The sequence below is a fragment of the Neomonachus schauinslandi genome, chromosome 9 (assembly GCF_002201575.2).
Source record: "Neomonachus schauinslandi chromosome 9, ASM220157v2, whole genome shotgun sequence".
Lineage (NCBI taxonomy): Eukaryota > Metazoa > Chordata > Mammalia > Carnivora > Phocidae > Neomonachus > Neomonachus schauinslandi.
In genome coordinates, this window is record NC_058411.1 from 86,580,589 (window position 1) to 86,598,897 (window position 18,309).

General features: G+C 36.5%; 1 pseudogene; it reads right to left on the reverse strand.

Annotated features, from left to right (window-relative positions):
* Positions 1-6,313: 6,313 nt before the first annotated feature.
* LOC123325718 lies at positions 6,314-7,335 on the reverse strand (annotated as a pseudogene).
* Positions 7,336-18,309: the final 10,974 nt, after the last annotated feature.

Sequence of the window (18,309 nt, forward strand, 5' to 3'; positions counted from 1 at the left end):
TAGCTAATACATCGACAAAGCTACCCACTGTCCAGACTTCTCGGTAGCTTTTTAAACATCAGTCTCAGCATTGAAGGTGCTCCAGTCAGTAGGTGGTTCCGAGGAAGGTCTTACAGTCTTGCCTTCTCATATCCGTGCCCTTGCTGAATTGAATGGTTGTCTCATTATTCTATGGATAATGAGACGAGATGTGTTTATCACAGCAATTTATTGGAAACAAAAAGTCGCACATTAGCAAACTAAAATTATAATTAAAGGAAAAAGAGAAGAAAGCTTCTGCATAAATAGTGCCAAAATTTCAAGGGACCAATCCTTAGAGGACAGAGACATGAGGATTCAAATTTGGTGAGTAATTTTCCTAGGCCAGGCAGCACCAAATATATCATCTGACACAGTGCTTTCTTTGATTTCCACTTAGGTTTAATGGTTGAATAATCATGGCTCATAAGTTTATCTTTAATAACAGTCACAGCAGACAGTTTATTAGCAGATTCTGCAGGCTGCAGGGTTGTCATTTGCTGTTATAGTGATTGTCTGTTTTAAATATCACAGCTGTTGGTGTTTTTATTTATTTATTCATGATTTGATTCCTGCCTCTCCCACATCCCTGACGCTCAAAGGCAGGCTATTTTCCTTTCCTCTTTGAATTGTGAAAGGCTGCTGTGACAGTCCCTAGCCCAGGCCGTGGAGTGTCACACAGGGTCCTATGGTGCTGAACAAAAAGCCGCGTCTTCCTGAATCTGGCAGAACTCTTTATGAGAGCCGAGCCTTCTTGTGCAGGGCTTTCTCCGTCCGTGAGGGGTGGCCATGAATGCCATCCCTATCAGGGGCTCTGGGCCAGTGAAGACCCTTCTTCATGTGTTTCTTGGCCAGGAGAGTGGAACCACAGGAGAAATGCAAATGCCCAGGCCTCTACTTTCCCATGTGATAGCCCCGTGAATAAACATAGGAAGCACTGTGAGCCGCAGTTTCTGAATTCAGCTGAAGAGAAAGCTTGGTCATAACACATAGCATCTTTCATTGAGTGTGTGTCGGGCGGGGGGCAGGCTTGTATTGAACAGATGACATTATTTCATTTGTCTGCAGAAAGGCCCTGTGAGGAAGAGTTTATATAGAGGGATACCATTTTGTTGAGAGAAAAACTGGGGCCTTACATTGCCAGCATGACCGGGAATCAGGCACGGAATGAGAGGCGGCGGTGGTGGCGGCTGGTGGCTGATCGGGGGAAACAGGACATTCCCCAAACGCCAAAATCCTCCCCCTGTCTCCTGAGGAAATATGCTTCCTGTATCTCCTGAGTACATAAAATAGTGCCCCCACCTGATAGCTGAGAGGTGGACAAAGTGACATTCTGCAACATACGCCTGTAGTGGGCAGCCCCTCAACAGAGAGCCCATGCAATGTGTGCAACTCATCTCGGGTAATTTTCTTTGAGCTGGCTTGGATCCCTGGGAGGCCACTGAAGGCAGAGAGAAGAAAGACATAGGAAGAATTAGGAAGGAAAACAGGAGGTGCATCTCAGCCATTTTTGGATCTTTGGAGGGGCATGTTCTGTCCCCCACATACCCTAGAAGGTATCCACCCGTTTCTGGCCAAGTTCAGAAAAAGGGAGACTCAGAAGATCTCTGTGCCCCTTAACTGCTTTGGGGAAGGGATTGTCACAATCTGCAAAGAGGCGCTCATCCTCCCCTTTCCTACCAGCGGCAGAATTTTTTTTTTTTTTTTTTTGGCTTCCCCTGCCTTTCAGTAAGTGCTTTTGTAAAGTAACAGTAAAAGCTAACGTGCAATAATATTTCAGAAGTTAATGGTGGGTGCTGAGGATTATGGAGCACTTTAATTTTTACTGTTGCTTTGCTAATATCTTTATCAAAATAATGAGCACCAGAAACTGGTATCGACTGGTAAGCAGAATCAGATCCAGGACTCAGCACTGTGAGCCTTTCCACCTGCCTGGCTCCAGATGCACTCCCCAACGTCGGGTTGCAACCAGATGACGACATCATTTTTAACAGGTTAGATGCCTCTCACAGCGCCCGTGGAAGGTAATTTCAATAGCAGCACCGTCATTCCTCACTTCTGTGCAGCTTAGTAGTTCTCAAACTCTGTCCCTAAAAAGCCCTCAGAATCTACAAGCTGGGTGCCAATATTCTAAGGTTAAAGGCCAATAATTAGTCATTGTCGAAACAGTAGGAATGTAATAGACATAATGTTGAATATAGCAGATATGGTTTTGTTTCATTTTAAGCTTCTTTGTCCATTAATGTTTATTAAGACTTTGGCACCTGATAATGTTTGCCTACAAATGAATATTGGCCAGTACTTATCTATTTAAACTATTTGTTGAATCCATCATAAAATCCTATTGATTCTCCTTTGATGTAGCCAGCATTCAACTAATTTTCACCACGGCCACACCTACTGCTTTGGTCTGAGCCACCAAAGAATATGGCACTTACCTCCCAAGAGGTCTGTTTACTTCTGCCGTCGCTACTTCATAGTCTATTCTCCACACTGCAGCCAGAGTGAGCCTTTGAAAATGTAGGTCAGATCATGTGACTCTTGCTAAAAACTCAGCAATGGTTCCCCATTTGACTAGACAGTAAAGCACAAGTCTCTATAAGGTCCTATAACCTATGTGGCCTGGCCCACCCCTCTTCCTCTCATTCACACTGCTCCATGAACTCTGGCCTGCTGGCTGTGTTTTGAACATGCCAGGTAAACTTGAACCCTAGAACCAGTGCCCTATTTTTCTGCCTGGGATGCTTTGTTGCCAGATATCTGCTTGGCTGCAACCATTACTTCTTCCAAGTTTTTGCTCAAGTCTCATCTTCTCAGTGCAACCTCCCTGCTTAATACTGCTGTTTCCCCTTCCATTTCCCATCCCCTCTCACCCTGCTCTCCTTTCTCCCCATCACATCTATTACCTCCTAGCATTTGACCTATTAGAATCACCATGTCAGTACCAGGAGAACAGCAATCTTGGTCTTTTACTGTATTTCACAACTTCTAGTAAGTGCTCCAGAAACATGTGTTGAATAAATGAATGTCTATTATGTGCCAAACTCTAGGATATGCAAGAATTAACAAGACATATGTGCTGGCTTATAGTTTAGTGTGGAAGACATACAATCAACAAGCAGATAAAGGAAAACGAAAGAACAAAATACCAAATGAATGATAGTGGAAGAAATCATCAAGGCACAATTCAGCTGAGTCTAACAGTTTGTGTTTGTGCATGATTGTGTGTGTTGCGCGTATAGTCGTGATCGCATTCTGCATTACGTTGTTCTACTTTCTGCCATTAAAATGGTTCCTTTAATGCAATTCAACACATCACTATTCATGGTGATCTCCAAGGAACACTATGAATTTCAGGTGCTCCACACCTGAGGAAATTTAAGAACTGCTTTTTGTGTGGTGATTTTCAAAGGGCATTCATATGTATTTTTCTCATCTAATTCTCAGAACAGCCTTCACAGTGCAGGTCTTCTGCATTTTCTTCTTTGATATGTTCTCCCTGTTTTGACTTTCAAGCGTGAAGCTATCACGTTAGGTACTTTTGTAAATGAAGATGCCTATAGGTTCTACGAGTTCCTCCATGTTGTCGTTAGTGCCGAGGCTGCTATCCTGTGTTCATTTTTCTTTCTTTCTTTCATTTTCAGCCCACTAATGTGAGTCTTTCTCTCAAAGTAAGATTAAATTCTGCAATAATTGCTAGGAGTGGAAAAAGTGCATCTTAGCATAAACTTTTGTTTTCTTACTGTCAGTCAGCTGGACTCCAGACATCAGATCTTCTTGTCTTTCAATTCTGTGGACATTTATCCTGTAATCGTATAAAAGACATGCTTTAAGGAGTTGTAGGAAATACAAAGGTGGGTAAAACAATATCCTTGTTTCAGGAGTTTATAGTTGGGGAGGGGTGTCAATGCTACCAGCCCTGGGGGATACACTGTGCGTACAAGATTCCTTTGTATGTGTATATAAGTTTTAAATCAACTTTCCATTTTAGAGTAGATTAAGATTTACAGAAAAGACATGAAGATAATACAGAGACTTCTGATATATCCCATGCCCATCTCTATTATTAACATCTTACATCATGGTACCTATTATATAGCTAATGAACCAACATTGATACATTATTATTAACTAAATTCCATACTATATTCATTTCTTATTTATTTTTATTTACTTACTTACTTACTATCCTTTCTCTGTTCTAGTGTTCTAGATCCCATACAGAATACCACATTACATTTAGCCATCATGTTTCCTTAGGCTCCTCCTGGTTGTGACAGTTTCTCAGATTTTTCTTATTTTTGATGATTTTGACAGTTTTGAGGAGTACTAGTCAGGTATTTTGAAGAATGTCCCTCAACTGGGATTTGTATGATGTTTTCCTCATGGTTAGACTGAGGTTATGTGTTTGGGGGAAAAAGACCAAAGAGGTAAATAAAGAACCACTTTCCTCACATTATATCAAGAGTATGTGCTATCAACATGACTTACTACTATTGATACTGATATTGATCAATTTACTCAGATAGTGTTTTTCAGGTTTCTCCACTGCAATCCCTGTGATTTTTATGTACCCTTTTCTTTGAAATCAGAACTGTGCAGAAGTTTTCTTGGACTTTCTGTTTTAGGTCTAGACTCTTCCATCCCTGAACCAACCCACCTTCCTCATATTTCCAAGGTTTTCTATAGATCTTCTTGTCTTTTTTGTGGCCCAGATATTATTTTGGTGTCACCCACAGAGAAATAACAGTTTTGGGAGTGGAGGGTTCTTTTATTTTATTATTTTAAATTAGTGATTCAGGTTAGCTCTGAAATTAAATGCCTTGGTTTACAAGCAAACAGGCTGAAGAATACAAAGACTAATGATTAATTTTGTGGATTTGTGGATTTACAAAATTCTAAAATAAAAGTAGTTTAATTTCAAGTTAAAGATGTAATGCAGATGCGGTGGAATCTAAAAAACAACAACAAATGAATAAACAAACAAAAAGCAGAATTAGACCTATAAATACAGAGAACAAACTAATGGTTGCCAGAGGGCAGTGGGGTGGGAGGTTGAGCAAAATGGGTGAAGGAGAGAGGGAAGTACAGATTCCAGGTATGGAACCAGTAAGTCAGGGGAAGAAAAGGCACAGCATAAAGAATATAGTTAATAACACTGTAATAGTGATGTATAGCTACATTTGTGGTGAACATAGCATAGTGTATTTACTTGTCAAATCACTAAATTATATACCTGAAACTTATGTAACATTGTTTGTCAATTATACTTAAAATAAATAAATATATATATAAATAAAGACAATAAAATAAAAAATAAAAAAGACCACACACACACAAGAGGGAAAACGGAATTTTAGGGGGGGGGGGAAAAAAAGAAACAAAAATCACCTGTAATTATCAAGAGACAATTACTGCTATTGATTGATTACCTTCAGCTATTTTTCTACATTTCTCTATGTGTATATATTTATCCAGGTATCTGTCTATCTTCATTTTCTTTTGATCTTATATGTATAGTTTTGTATTTTGTTTTTACACTGAATTTTTTTCTCATTAAACTTTATTTTAATAGGTCTCAATATTCTGTGACAGATTTTTGGTCAAATTGTTTCCATTAAAAAGTACTGATTTTATTGCCACAGAATTGCCACAGAAAAAAAACAAATAATACATAAAACATCTCTTTTCCCTCTGAATGTTTTACATTGCATTTTTATCATTAACCAGACTTTACCATTAAACTTGAGACAAGCAGTTCTAGACCTTCCACCACTGATTAAGACTGGGGTGGCAGTTATTAGAGATAATATTCATTTAGCCTCCTGAGTTTTATGGGAAGACTTAATGACCTTACCAGCTCCAGCAACCTTCCTGTCCACTGACTTGATGACACCCACAGCAACAGTCCATTTGAAATAACAAACGGCCGGGCGCCTGGGTGGCTCAGTTGGTTGGGCGACTGCTTTCGGCTCAGGTCATGATCCTGGAGTCCCAGGATCGAGTCCCGCATCGGGCTCCCTGCTCGGCGGGGAGCCTGCTTCTCCCTCTGACCCTCCCCCCTCTCATGTGCTCTCTCTCTCTCATTCTCTCTGTCTCAAATAAATAAATAAAATCTTTAAAAAAAAAAAAAAGAAATAACAAATGGCCAGATGAGCCAGAGAATAGTCAGGGAAGCTCTCAACACATAAGCTTTCCAAGAAGCATGTCAATCATGATGGCATCACCAGATTTCAGAACTTTGAGGTCGTCTTCCAGCTTCTTACCAGAATGGTGATCCATCTTCTCCTTCAGCTCAACAGACTTTGCAAGCAACGTGAGCTGTGTGACAATCCAGCACAGGTTCACAGCCAGCACTGATTGGGTGTGGGTGGTTCAGGGTAATCACCTGAGCAGTGAAGCCAGCTACTTTCATTGGTGGGTTATTTTTGTTATCACCATCCACCTGCAATGATGAGCATCTTTGACAGACACATTCTTGAGGCTGAAGTCCACACTGTCCTGAGGAAGAGCTTCACTCAAACTTCATGGTGCATTTCAACAGACTTTTCTTCAGTTGTAACATTGATGGTAACAAAAATGACCGCAACGCCATGTTTGAGAACACAGTCTCCCAGAGACAGTACCAACACCAGCGATTTTGTAGACATCTTAGAAGAACAAACCCAAGGCTTGTCAGTTGGATGAACTGGTGGCAGAATGCAATCCAGAGCTTCAGGCAGTATTGGCATTGCCATCTTTACTGGTGACTTTCCATCCCCTGAACCAAAGCATGTTTGTACTTGGCTCCAGCATGATCTCACCATCCCAACCAGGAATTGGCACAAAGCTACTGGGTCTGGGTTGCAGCCAGTTTCTTAATGTGGGTGCTAACTTCCTTCCTAATTTCCTTGATATCTCTCTGGCTGAAGGGTGGCTCAGTGGAATCCATTTTGTTAACACCAACAATTAGTTCTTTCACAGCTGGTGTGTAAGCCAGAGGGCATGCTTATAGGTCTGACAGTTTTTTGGATATACCTGCTTCAAATTCACCAACACCAGCAACAACAATCAGGGCAGAAAATTTTAGGCATAGCCTGAGATGTGCCTAAAATTGTGTTTTTATAAAGTACCTGTATCCTGGGGCATCATCAATGATAGAAACATAATACTTTCTGGTCTCAAATTTCCACATGGAGTTATCATGGTGATCCCAGGCACACATTCAGCTTATCCAAGACCCAGGCATAGTTGAAGGAGCGCTCTCCCATGTCAGCAGCCTCCTTCTCAAGTTTTTCAATGGTTGTTTTTGTCAGTCTTCCCACATTTGTAGATCACATGGCCATAGTGGTGGACTTGCCTGGATCTACATGTCTAATGATGTTGATGTTAATACGAGTCTTTTCTTTCCTATTTTGGTTTAGATTTAGCAGTAGTTTTCATGACACTTGTGTTCTGGCAGCAAACTCATTGCAATAAAGGCTACACTGAAATTATATATGGAGGATTTATTTCCCTCTGTTAATTAAGTCAAAAATGGCTGATTCCAGTAAAAGTATTTAATCATATTCTTAGTGTTGGCAATTTTATTAGGGAATTTATAATTATACAATTATAGTTTATAATTCATAATTATTTTCTCTGTCATCAATTCCACGATGAATGTCTTTGATGCATCTTTTGAATAATCTTTGACTGCATTTTTTATTATTTCCTTATTATAGTATCTACGTCAAGCTCATTAGAATTCTTTGTTAAAGGATTATAATATTTTACATATGTATATATAATATATAAATAAACATACTTCAATGTGGACAGTATAACTTAGACTAGGGTCCTATAGAAATTAATTAAAATTAAAATGTCATTAGAAATTGGATAAATTATTAACCTTAATATTTTAATTGCTATATTCAGTATCATTCACTCAGAAAAAAATAAGTAATATCCAGAACACTGTTTGGGGGCAGTAAGTAGAACTTGAATATGAGTTGGTGTGATTCAGTTAGATTCTATAAACATAGTTGAATAAGGCCTAGATTACTAAGTAACAAAGTTAATAACGTATTTCACATCAAGCTCTAAAAGGCAAGCATTAGAAATATGAAGTGATTCTCCCAATATAGTTCATGTGGTTTTAGTCTTAACTGCTATTGTGGTGAGATTAATTTCAATCCTATTATTGATCTGGGATATAGAGAATTTGGATACGGTCCAGAGGAAATGAGAATAAAAGTGAAAATGATTAGAGGGTTGACTGGAAAACACTGAACCCATTGGGATTATTGAGTTTGGAGCAGGCTAATGAGAGACTTAATGACAGTTTCTAACTGTAGAGGTGACGCTACGGTATGATTAACTATGTGTAACCAATTTCAACTTCTACCAAGGAAAAGGCACATTTACATGAGTATGGATTTGCTTTGGTCATTGAGAAGACGTAATAAGCTGGTGGACAGCAGCAATTTGTTATCAACTCTAGGATGCATGGCAGCCAGGAGAAAGAAGGCTCATAGTTTATAAGAAGAGGTCCCACGGAATGGATGAAACTGCAAAACAGAACACTGGGCAGACTGGAAGTGATATCACTTCACCACTTTAGTTGGTGCCTCTTTACAATTGGCTAGGGGGCTACTGAATATGGGCCATTGTCCTCTTTGTTATTCTGTGCTTATTGTACATTAGTAGGATTTGATTGGCATCAGTTCCCTTTATGTAAATGGCATCTGTGAACTGTAACATGACGCTTTTAGCTCACGTAATATAAATGCAAAGTATGTAAGTATGTCTGTAAGTCACACTGATTTAGAAGGAAGGTCTACTTTCCTCCAGTATAACAAATTACTCCTTTGGCGTATGTTAAGCACTTTTGGAAACTTATTTTGGTCATTGGATCAATAAATCACTATTTGGAAAATTAATGCCTTAAATTACATTACATAATAAGTTCAAGTTGATGGGTTACACAGATCTGAAACTTGGGATAGTGGTATTGTGCATTCCTCATGAGGAATCTAGAATCAAGTATTATATGGTTAAAGAATGGTGTTGACAATGCAGATTTTCTTAGCAGTCAGGGGTCCATTTCATCTGGTATTTAGCTCAGGGCAGGGACAGCCCTTCATGTGATCCCTTATCTTTCCTTATTGTTCTCTGACTCCAACCATAACCCTTCCATTCAGACCCTGTTCTTGGATTCTGCTTGTTTCTTTCCTCCTTCAAATTTTCATTCAAATTGTCTACTGAATTCTCTTGAAACAACATAGTGTAACGTTAAGACTTTGTATTTTTGAGTCCCTAGACATGGGTTTGAAAGCAGCTCCATCTCTTTCCGAATTTGGAACTTTCACCAAGTTTCTTAACCTCTCTGAGATGCAGTTCCCTCACCTGTGAAATTAACATAAAAATATCTATAATGCAGGGGTACTAAGAGGATTAAATGCAGTAACATTTATAACAGGTTTACCCCATGTGGCACACATTAAAATGAAAAATTTCTAGGAAAAAATAGCTGTTATTTTCTATTTGATCACTTTCTTCAACTTTGAGACACTACTGATCATTCAATAAACATTGAGCATTTATTATGTTACAGCTGTGTGCACAATAGTGTACAGTAGTTTGTGCTGGATAAAGAGTGTATAATGATGATATAAAATAGACAGTTCTCTTATACTGGTGAGTTTACAGTAGATTATGATTCACCATTGATTTAATAACAGCTTTGCAAGGAAAAAGCAATATTAAACTATGTATTAATTTTAAAGTACACCATGATTTCAGTGATATATAAAAGGGGAAAATGTATAAAAATTTTGCATAATTATTGTCCCACTCCAAATGTAAAACTGAACAATTTCTGAATACTGGTCATAATTTTGAATTTTTCTTCGGTTATATTTGTTCTTTTCTCCAGCCAACTTATTTCTCCTCTGTTGTTCTCATAGGCTTCACCCAGTCCTGTGGTTGGTGGTCAGGGGTACATTCAGGCTCTGCTCCTGTCTTTCTTGCCCATTGTTTTGCTAATACTGTGGTCTATGCCTGAAAATTCCAGTCCTGGTGAGGTGTCACATTTAAGAAGGCACAGTCAATTGACCAAAAGTAATTTCATACAGTTCCAGTGGTCACTTCTTGCTTCCTCTCTTACAGAAAGAATATCCAATCCTTCATCCCCAGTGCCCCATGTCTCCATACCCCATTCCTTCCTTTCTTCTATGTCTTTCAAACTGCTCAAACTCTCCAAAACCTCTTTCTCTATCACTCGCATTCTTAACATTCTTCCTAATACTCTTTCACCCCTGTGATTAAAATCAGAGAAGAAGGAAATGCCAAGTAGGCAATGCCAGGATTTTTCCTAATTGGAGGCAAGAGGAAGGTGAGGCTATGAATCCTTATTTATAACTAATAGTTTTGTTTCTGTTATGCAGTTACAACTTCTTGCTACTCTCATCTAAGGACTGAGCCAATGAAGCATATCAGGCTAAGCAGTGAAGACGGGATCAGTTGAAAGTGTGGAGAACTGGGGTGGGGGGATGGGTTAGCCTGGTGATGGGTATTAAAGAGGGCACATATTGAACGGAGCACTGGGTGTTATACACAAACAATGAATCATGGAACACTACATCAAAAACTAATGATGTAATGTATGGTGATTAACATAACATAATAAAATAAAAAAAAATCTCAAAAAAAAAAAAAGAAAGTGTGGAGAACTGACAGATTTGGTTCCTGCAAATGCCTAAATCCTCTTGGGCACATTTCTGTAACCTTGGCAATTGGGTGTCCTTCACTCTTTCCTATGTAGACTTTAGGGACAATCCTGGGCTTGGGTAGGAACAACATATAAACCCTACAGAAGGTGCTCATTGGTTCAATATGAACTTAGTTTTACTGTTGGTTCCCCTGATATTTGAGCCCCATTTCTCTGGTAGCACTATGTTTATCTGATATTCCAGGTACCACTGATTAAGTTCTAAGTGCCAATTCTTAAAGATTTTTCAGGACACTTAGGGTTAACACAGTAGCCATAAAACAATCATTCAATAATGTGCAAGGCTAGCAAAAAAAAAACAAAACAAACCAAGAGTATTGATATTAAAAATATCTATAACTTACTATAATAATTTGACCTTGGCACTACTATTTTGCTATCTTGTAACTTATCATGTGTGCTTATTGATCTTTAGTTATAGGATTTTTTTTTTTTAGTGGGGGATATCAGCATATTGGATTTACCTTATTAGAATAAGTATTGAATTTTGGAGGAATTGGGCTTTTAGGTCTGGGACAGTATGCTTTAGAGAATACTGCTTTAGATTTGTTTCATGCACCTTATATCTTCCATGTAGAAAGGAAAGCAGCACAATATATAGTAAATTAGGACAATGATACTATTGGGTTAAATCATAACTTAATTATTCAGTTACTTGAGGCTACATAATCATTGAGCCATATCTTTTGATAATGTTCCTTTAGACTCCCTGGGAGTAACCAAATTTAGAATGATGTACTGTCATGCAACTTCTAAGAAACATTTTGTGTGCTGTCCTTGGTGATTGGCTAGCAATGCCTCAGAGATTACTGTTTGTGTAAATTTCATTAATTATTTTACTTCAAACATGATGAAAGTGCTTTTTAAAAATTTAGTTGAGATCTAAAAACAAAACCAGATATAATTAGGGACTCAGAGCCACAGAGGATTTGTTTGAGGAACAAAACTATTTTCATGGAGTTACAGAGTGTATCTGAAGTTTATAATTTAGTTAAAATTATCAAGTATTTGTAAAGTTGCTGTATTTAAAATATGCTAAACATTTTTGTAGAGGCTCTCAGACATTTGGTAGAAGAGAAAGTTAGGTTTAAAGATAGCCAAACGTTGAAAATGGAAGTGCTAGTTATTGCATCGCTGCCACCCCAAGTCTCACTGCATAATTATGCTAGAGTTGTTATATGTTCCCTAGAGGATCCAATTCAGCAATGTACATCTTACCTCTAGATTTTTTCCCCAGTCCTATAAGCCATGGGGGCCGTGGGTAATCACCTATTGACTTATATTATCATGCTGCACATCTAGCCATAGCATTTGCATTGTATTATTAAGGACAATGGATATTTCCTCATAGTTTGGGGTTTTCCAAGCAAACAAATATAATCATTTTTCTCTCCACAAACTATGTCTGCAATCTAGATAAATTATCAGCAGTTGCATAGTGTTAACTGTATAATAAATTCATAGTTCAAATGAATGAATATGGTTATAGCCATGGTTAACCGAGACTGCTGTTAGAACGCATGCTTCTTCTAATTTACAATTTTTATAAATACACCAAAAAATTGCATGCTAAAACGGCATTTTAGAACCATGAGCCAATTTATAATGAAGAGTGATAGTGTTTTTAGGACAAGACTAGAAAAAATAAAGACCCTGAAGTACAACTGTATACTTTCTTATACAGTTATACTTTCTTAATCAACATTAATAATCACTGCTTAAAATAATTCTAGTTTTACCTCTGAGGTTGGGTAAGATAATTAATCCTCAAAATTTCATAAGAATAAAAAGCCATTTTGTGAAGATATAGCTCTGATACTTAGTGGCTTCTGCATGGTTTCTTTTTTACTCTTTTAATCATATCACTGTGCAAATTGGAATTCAGTTCTCTTATGTTCTTGCTTCTCAGTGGGGGAAAGATCCATGTCCATTTACCAACTTGGATCCTCTACTTGTGGCAAAGTATAAAGTGAAGGGAAACTTTAAGAAGGTCTCTTTTCCAAACAAGGTTATCTTCAGTCCCATGTCCTTCATCTTGTCCAGTTCCCCATTCTTAAGAACTAATATTGCTGTGAGGTAAATATCCAAATTTAGATCTTTATTATTATTTTTTAGATCTTTGAGTATTAGATTTTATTCTCCACTTCTAGCCAAAGATTATAGGAGATACATTTTGTTCTCTTCTTCATAGCACATTTTTATCAAGAAATGAAATGTGTTTTTCATATTTCAGGGCCTACTTTAGATTTCACCTGTTTCTTGAAGATATCCCTGATAATTCTAGCATGGCATACTCCCTTTTATGAAATTTTACATTTATTATTTTCATTATGCATTTGGAATCCTGACTACCAGAAGTACTCTGCTTTTTTATGAATCCTTGAATATGCATATGGAAGTTGAGTATTGAAAGGTGACTTTATGTTGAAAGGATGAGATGTGCTTTTGTTCCCAGATTGCTAAATACATCATAAAATCTCATTATGCCTTATGTTTTAGAGATAATTCCCAATGATATATACTGAGACTTTCTTGACTTTTTAAAATTTTATTCTTTTCAGGTATAATTGAATATGTAATTGATAAGCTAAGGCCCAATAGGCATCTGATTAGGCCCTGGTATACCTATTATCATTCATATTTTCTCAATTGTATTAAAATTATGAAATAACTGGTAACAGCATCTTCACTTCTATTGACAAACTAGTTTTACATCATATTGGTAGGTATCCAAGATATAATATTCATTCCTGACTTCTTAAAGTCTAATACAAATTATTATTTTTTATCCCAAACCTGTTAATACTTGAACCTCAGAACGACTGAGCTCTATTTATTCTCTTTTAAGTAATTTTTGTTTAGTATTTTAGTCCTACATGTGTTTCAACTGAAAAAAAGACATTATAATTTTGTATAGTTACTATTCCTTCAAAATGACCCAATAATATTTTTCTTTCTCTTCTGCCTTGTCAGGTTTTCAACTGGGATGAATTTTTATTTGTCTGAAGAATTCCCTTTAGATTTTCTTTTAGTATGGGTCTTCTATCAGAGAGAAAAGAAAGAAAGTAAAAGAAAGAAAAAGAAAGAAAGAGAGAGAGGGAGGGAGGGAGAAAAAAATGATTCTCTTGGATTTTCATCTAAAAATGGCTTTATTTTACCTTCATTTTTGAAAAAAAATTTTCATTGCATATAGAATTTTAAGCTGGCAGTTATTTTCTTTTAGCACTTGGAAGTGCTAGTGTTATTCTATTGTTCCAGGTGTGCATCAGTTCTATTGAGAATTTAGTTCCCATTCTTACAGTTACTACTTTAAAAGTAATGTTTTTTTAAAAATCCCTGTCACTTCTTAAGAATTCCTTTTTGTCCTTGATATTCTGCATTGTTACTATGATGTGCCTAGATGTGGTTTCCTTTGTGTTTTCCCTCCTTTGAATTGAATTTTTCCTCATTGGAATTCTTTGGGTTGATGTCTTTTATTAGGTTTACAAAATATTCAGCCACCATCTCTTCAAATACTGTTTCTGCCTCATTCTTTCACTTTTTTCCTTCTGGGACTCCAACTATAAGTGCGTTTGGTATGTTCTCATGTGTCTATTTTACTTGTCCAATGTTTTTCATTTTACTAATCCTGCAGTCTCCAATCTGCTGTTAAATTCATCTAATATAGTTATTACTTTCAGATACATATATTTAAAAAATTTTTAAGTTCCATAATATCCATTCAATTATTTCTATAGGTGCCAGTTTTATGTTGAAACCCTCAATCCTTTCATTTATTATGTGCACCTTGTCCTCTTCTTTTGAACATAGGAATCAGAGCTATTTTAAAGTCTTGTGTGTTAATTCCAATATCTAGATCATATGTGGGTCTGTTTATGATGTTTTTGATGTTATTTGTCTTCTTTTTCCTATGATATTTCCTAGTCTCTTCTCATTTCTAATTTTTAAAAATTGTGTGCTGGACATTGTGTACTAAAGAGTCTTAGAAAATCTGGGGATGTTATATTGCACCAGTGATGGTTTCTCCCTTCCTGTGTTCCAGAGCAGCAGATCATCTCAATTCAATAAGAAATTGAGCTGGGTCAAAACTTGGTTGCAGGATTAGAAAGACTCAGACTAATTCTTGTTCATCCTCTTCTCTAGGCATGTCCCTCATGGGATATGTATCAAGTGTCTTTCCAATATGTCTTCTCAGTCCTAGAGACCTTCAGGAATGTAGGTCTGCCTTTCAGAGATTCTCACCCAAATTCTTTAGGTTTCTGTGCTATCAGCCTTCAAATATGGTAAATGTCTTTAGGGATGGACCAGTGGGATTTTGCAAGAAAGCAAAGCACCAGGCAATAGCAGCAGATTTCACTCTCTCTTCTAGAAAATATGGCCCAGCTAACCAGACTCCTACAGTGAAACTCAGCAGTGGAACTTAGCAAGTATTTTTATGGGTAAACTGGATGACTTTCAAGTTTTCAGTTTGTTCTTCAACTCACAGAAACATTCAGAATATCATTTTACCAAATATCTGGGTACCCTGTGAGCTAGTCAAGTTGACACATATTATTAACCATCATACTGTTATTAAATTTATAACACTATATTTTATTATTGATTTTTATAATATATACATATGTGACTATAATTTATTAAACACCATTATTATGTGAACTACTTAACTTGGCATCCCAGGCCATCCAATATATTGTATGTGCTCAATTCATATTTGTTAATAATGAAAAATGTCCAATTCAAATACCAACTGTTTTATGTAGAAATAGGAACACATTTTAGAATTATTCTGCCTGTGTTAAAATCCTACTTCTATCACTGTCAGCTGTGTGTTTTTGGGTATCAATTATCTTATCTGTAAAATGATGAAAATAATAACTATCTCATTAGGTTGCTGTGAAGACTAAATAAGATAATGACTAACCAGTGTCTGATAGACAGTCATATGTATGAACTATTATTATCATCATCATCATTGTTATTGTTGTTATAGTTATTTCTAATTTTGAGCCATATTTCTCATTCCAACGAGATGTTGCTTTGCTACTTTCAAACTTCTTAACCATATTCATGCACTTCTCTACTGGCTTTAACCTAGCCTGAAATTATAGCTCAGTGATATGGTTTCTCATTGAACATCTAATTTTAAGGTTTCTTTATTTTCTTGACCAGGGATTGTGCAATACTAATCATCATCATCACCAAAGTCATCATTGTCGTCCATCATCGTCATCATCATCATCATCATCATACCATTTGTAGTAGCTAATATATAGCAAGCACTATTTGTTGAATAAATGAATGCATAGAAATGAAACAGTACCTTCTCGTCATCATCATCACCATCATATCATTTGAGTAGCTAATATATAGCAAGCACTATTTGTTGAATAAATGAATGCATAGAAATGAAACAGTACCTTCTATATATACTGTATTTAGCATCTGAATTTATGCCTGTTTAGTTTTATGCAGAGTGATATTACTACAGTCATTATACAGGACCAATAAGAGAGAGAAAAGGTTGACTTAATACTTAAATGATTTACTAATGCCAATGAAAGCCAAATACCCTCATGGGATATAATAGGAAGATTAGTTTTTCATTAGTTCAAATAAATAAAATCTTAAAAAAAAAAAAAAGAAGAGTGATGGAGAATTGGATCACCACAAGACACAGTAGTTTAGGCATAACAAACTCAACAGAATCTGTGTCATGGTAGTCAATACCATATCTGGGTTTTGAATGGAGATTCATTTTTAGCAAAACTGTATTATCCATCACATTAAATTCTGTTAATTTGACTTTTATTGGTTCATTGTTTGTATTTATTTTATAGACTATTTTGTTTTTTAAGTTGTACCCAAATTAGTAAGTTTAAGAATATATATTTAAGTTCATAGCTTTAACATGTATCAATATTTAAGTAATATAATAATAAAATAATTTCCCACATGGAGTTTATAACACTAGTTTTCCTTTAAAAGGAGACCATGCCTTGCTCAAATTTTGTAAGCACCATATGACCCAAGTACTTATTCAATAGAACTCCATCTGAGCACAGCTTGTTAGCCTATAGATTTGGATGTTCGTGCCCTCAGAAACATCACAGCAACATACCAAAGCCCAATATATCAGAATTAATCTGTGAGGCAGGCATCAGTCCAGCTGGTACGTTCTACTGCTGTGAGCACTTCACTCTGTAAGTGATGATTTATTTGGCATTCAGATTGAGATCTTGTGTGGAAATAACAAAATAGACTCAAGTCCTGAGCTGCCCAATTCTAAGAGTCACCATGTGAAGATGCACCGTCTTGGGCCTGAGACATTTGGTAATTGCCCTGTTTCTCTACCCCCTTCTACATTTGTATAAATTCTCTTGAATAAATAATGAATCACTTCTTTTTTTTTCCTACTCCAACAACTAAGTCTCAGAATTTGCGACTTCTTTTAATACATTCAGTTATCTGCTGATTCAAGCATCTTCAGGTCAAATGCATTAGAAAACAGCTAATTATGCCCTTTCCCGTGGGTAGAAAAATCTTTAAATTTAATTAAAAGACCTTAACTCAACTCTTTCACATTAGGGTCTACTTCCCAATGGATTTTCTACAGGGTGACTTAAAGAGCCAAGCTCAATATTAAAATTAGAAGCAGCTATTACTTATTATTTCTTCTTTGAAAGAAAATTATTTTTGGTTGAAAGTTACTTTGATCATTAATTTCATTCTCTCAGTTTTGCTTCTGTATTCACTTATAAAAGCATAGATTAATTGAGAAACTTGCTTGACAGTTTTCAGGTTGTTTATTTTCTATATCTTGTGCCAGTAAAGCACCTTAAACATAGACTACCGTTTCTCAGCCTCAATATTCTCTTTGGAATACTAATCAACACATAAGCAAAGGTGGCAGAAAAAAAATCTCAAAAGAAGAAAAATGTTAAGCGCCAGATCTGAGCCATGCAAGGTTCAAATATACAGGATGTTCTGACTTTTATGAGAGAAAGCCACAAAAATATTTTTCTAATTTGAGACTATCTTGGTTTAATATCTTCTAGGAAAGCATAAAAATCAAGGCAAATCATGTGTTTTTTCTTTAGTTTCATGAGTTTTACTTTTTTCCTTGACTTAGAACAAACTTGTTTTTCATTAAAAATTGGCTTTACATGAAAGGAGAAATCCAGATGTTGAAAGCAAGAAAGCAATCTGGGAAGTAGCAATTATGCATTATCCTTAGGCGAGTTTCTGCCTCGCATCCATTTCCTCTCTATCCCTCCCTTCTTCTTCCATCTTTCTTCCCTCTCTTCCTTTTCTTCTCTTCCCTCCTCCTTTTCCTTCTCCCTCCTATACTCCTTTTTTCCCTCTTTTTCTTCTGGTTTGGCTTATCACAGGCACCTTAAGGTATCAATATGTTGTTAACATAATCAAGTGTCTTCTAGAAGTACTTAGCCAAACCAACTTCCACTCCCATTCTTTGCTTGTTTGAATCAGAGTCATAGGAGAGTAATTAATGATACTAATTGCTCTTACTTGTTCAA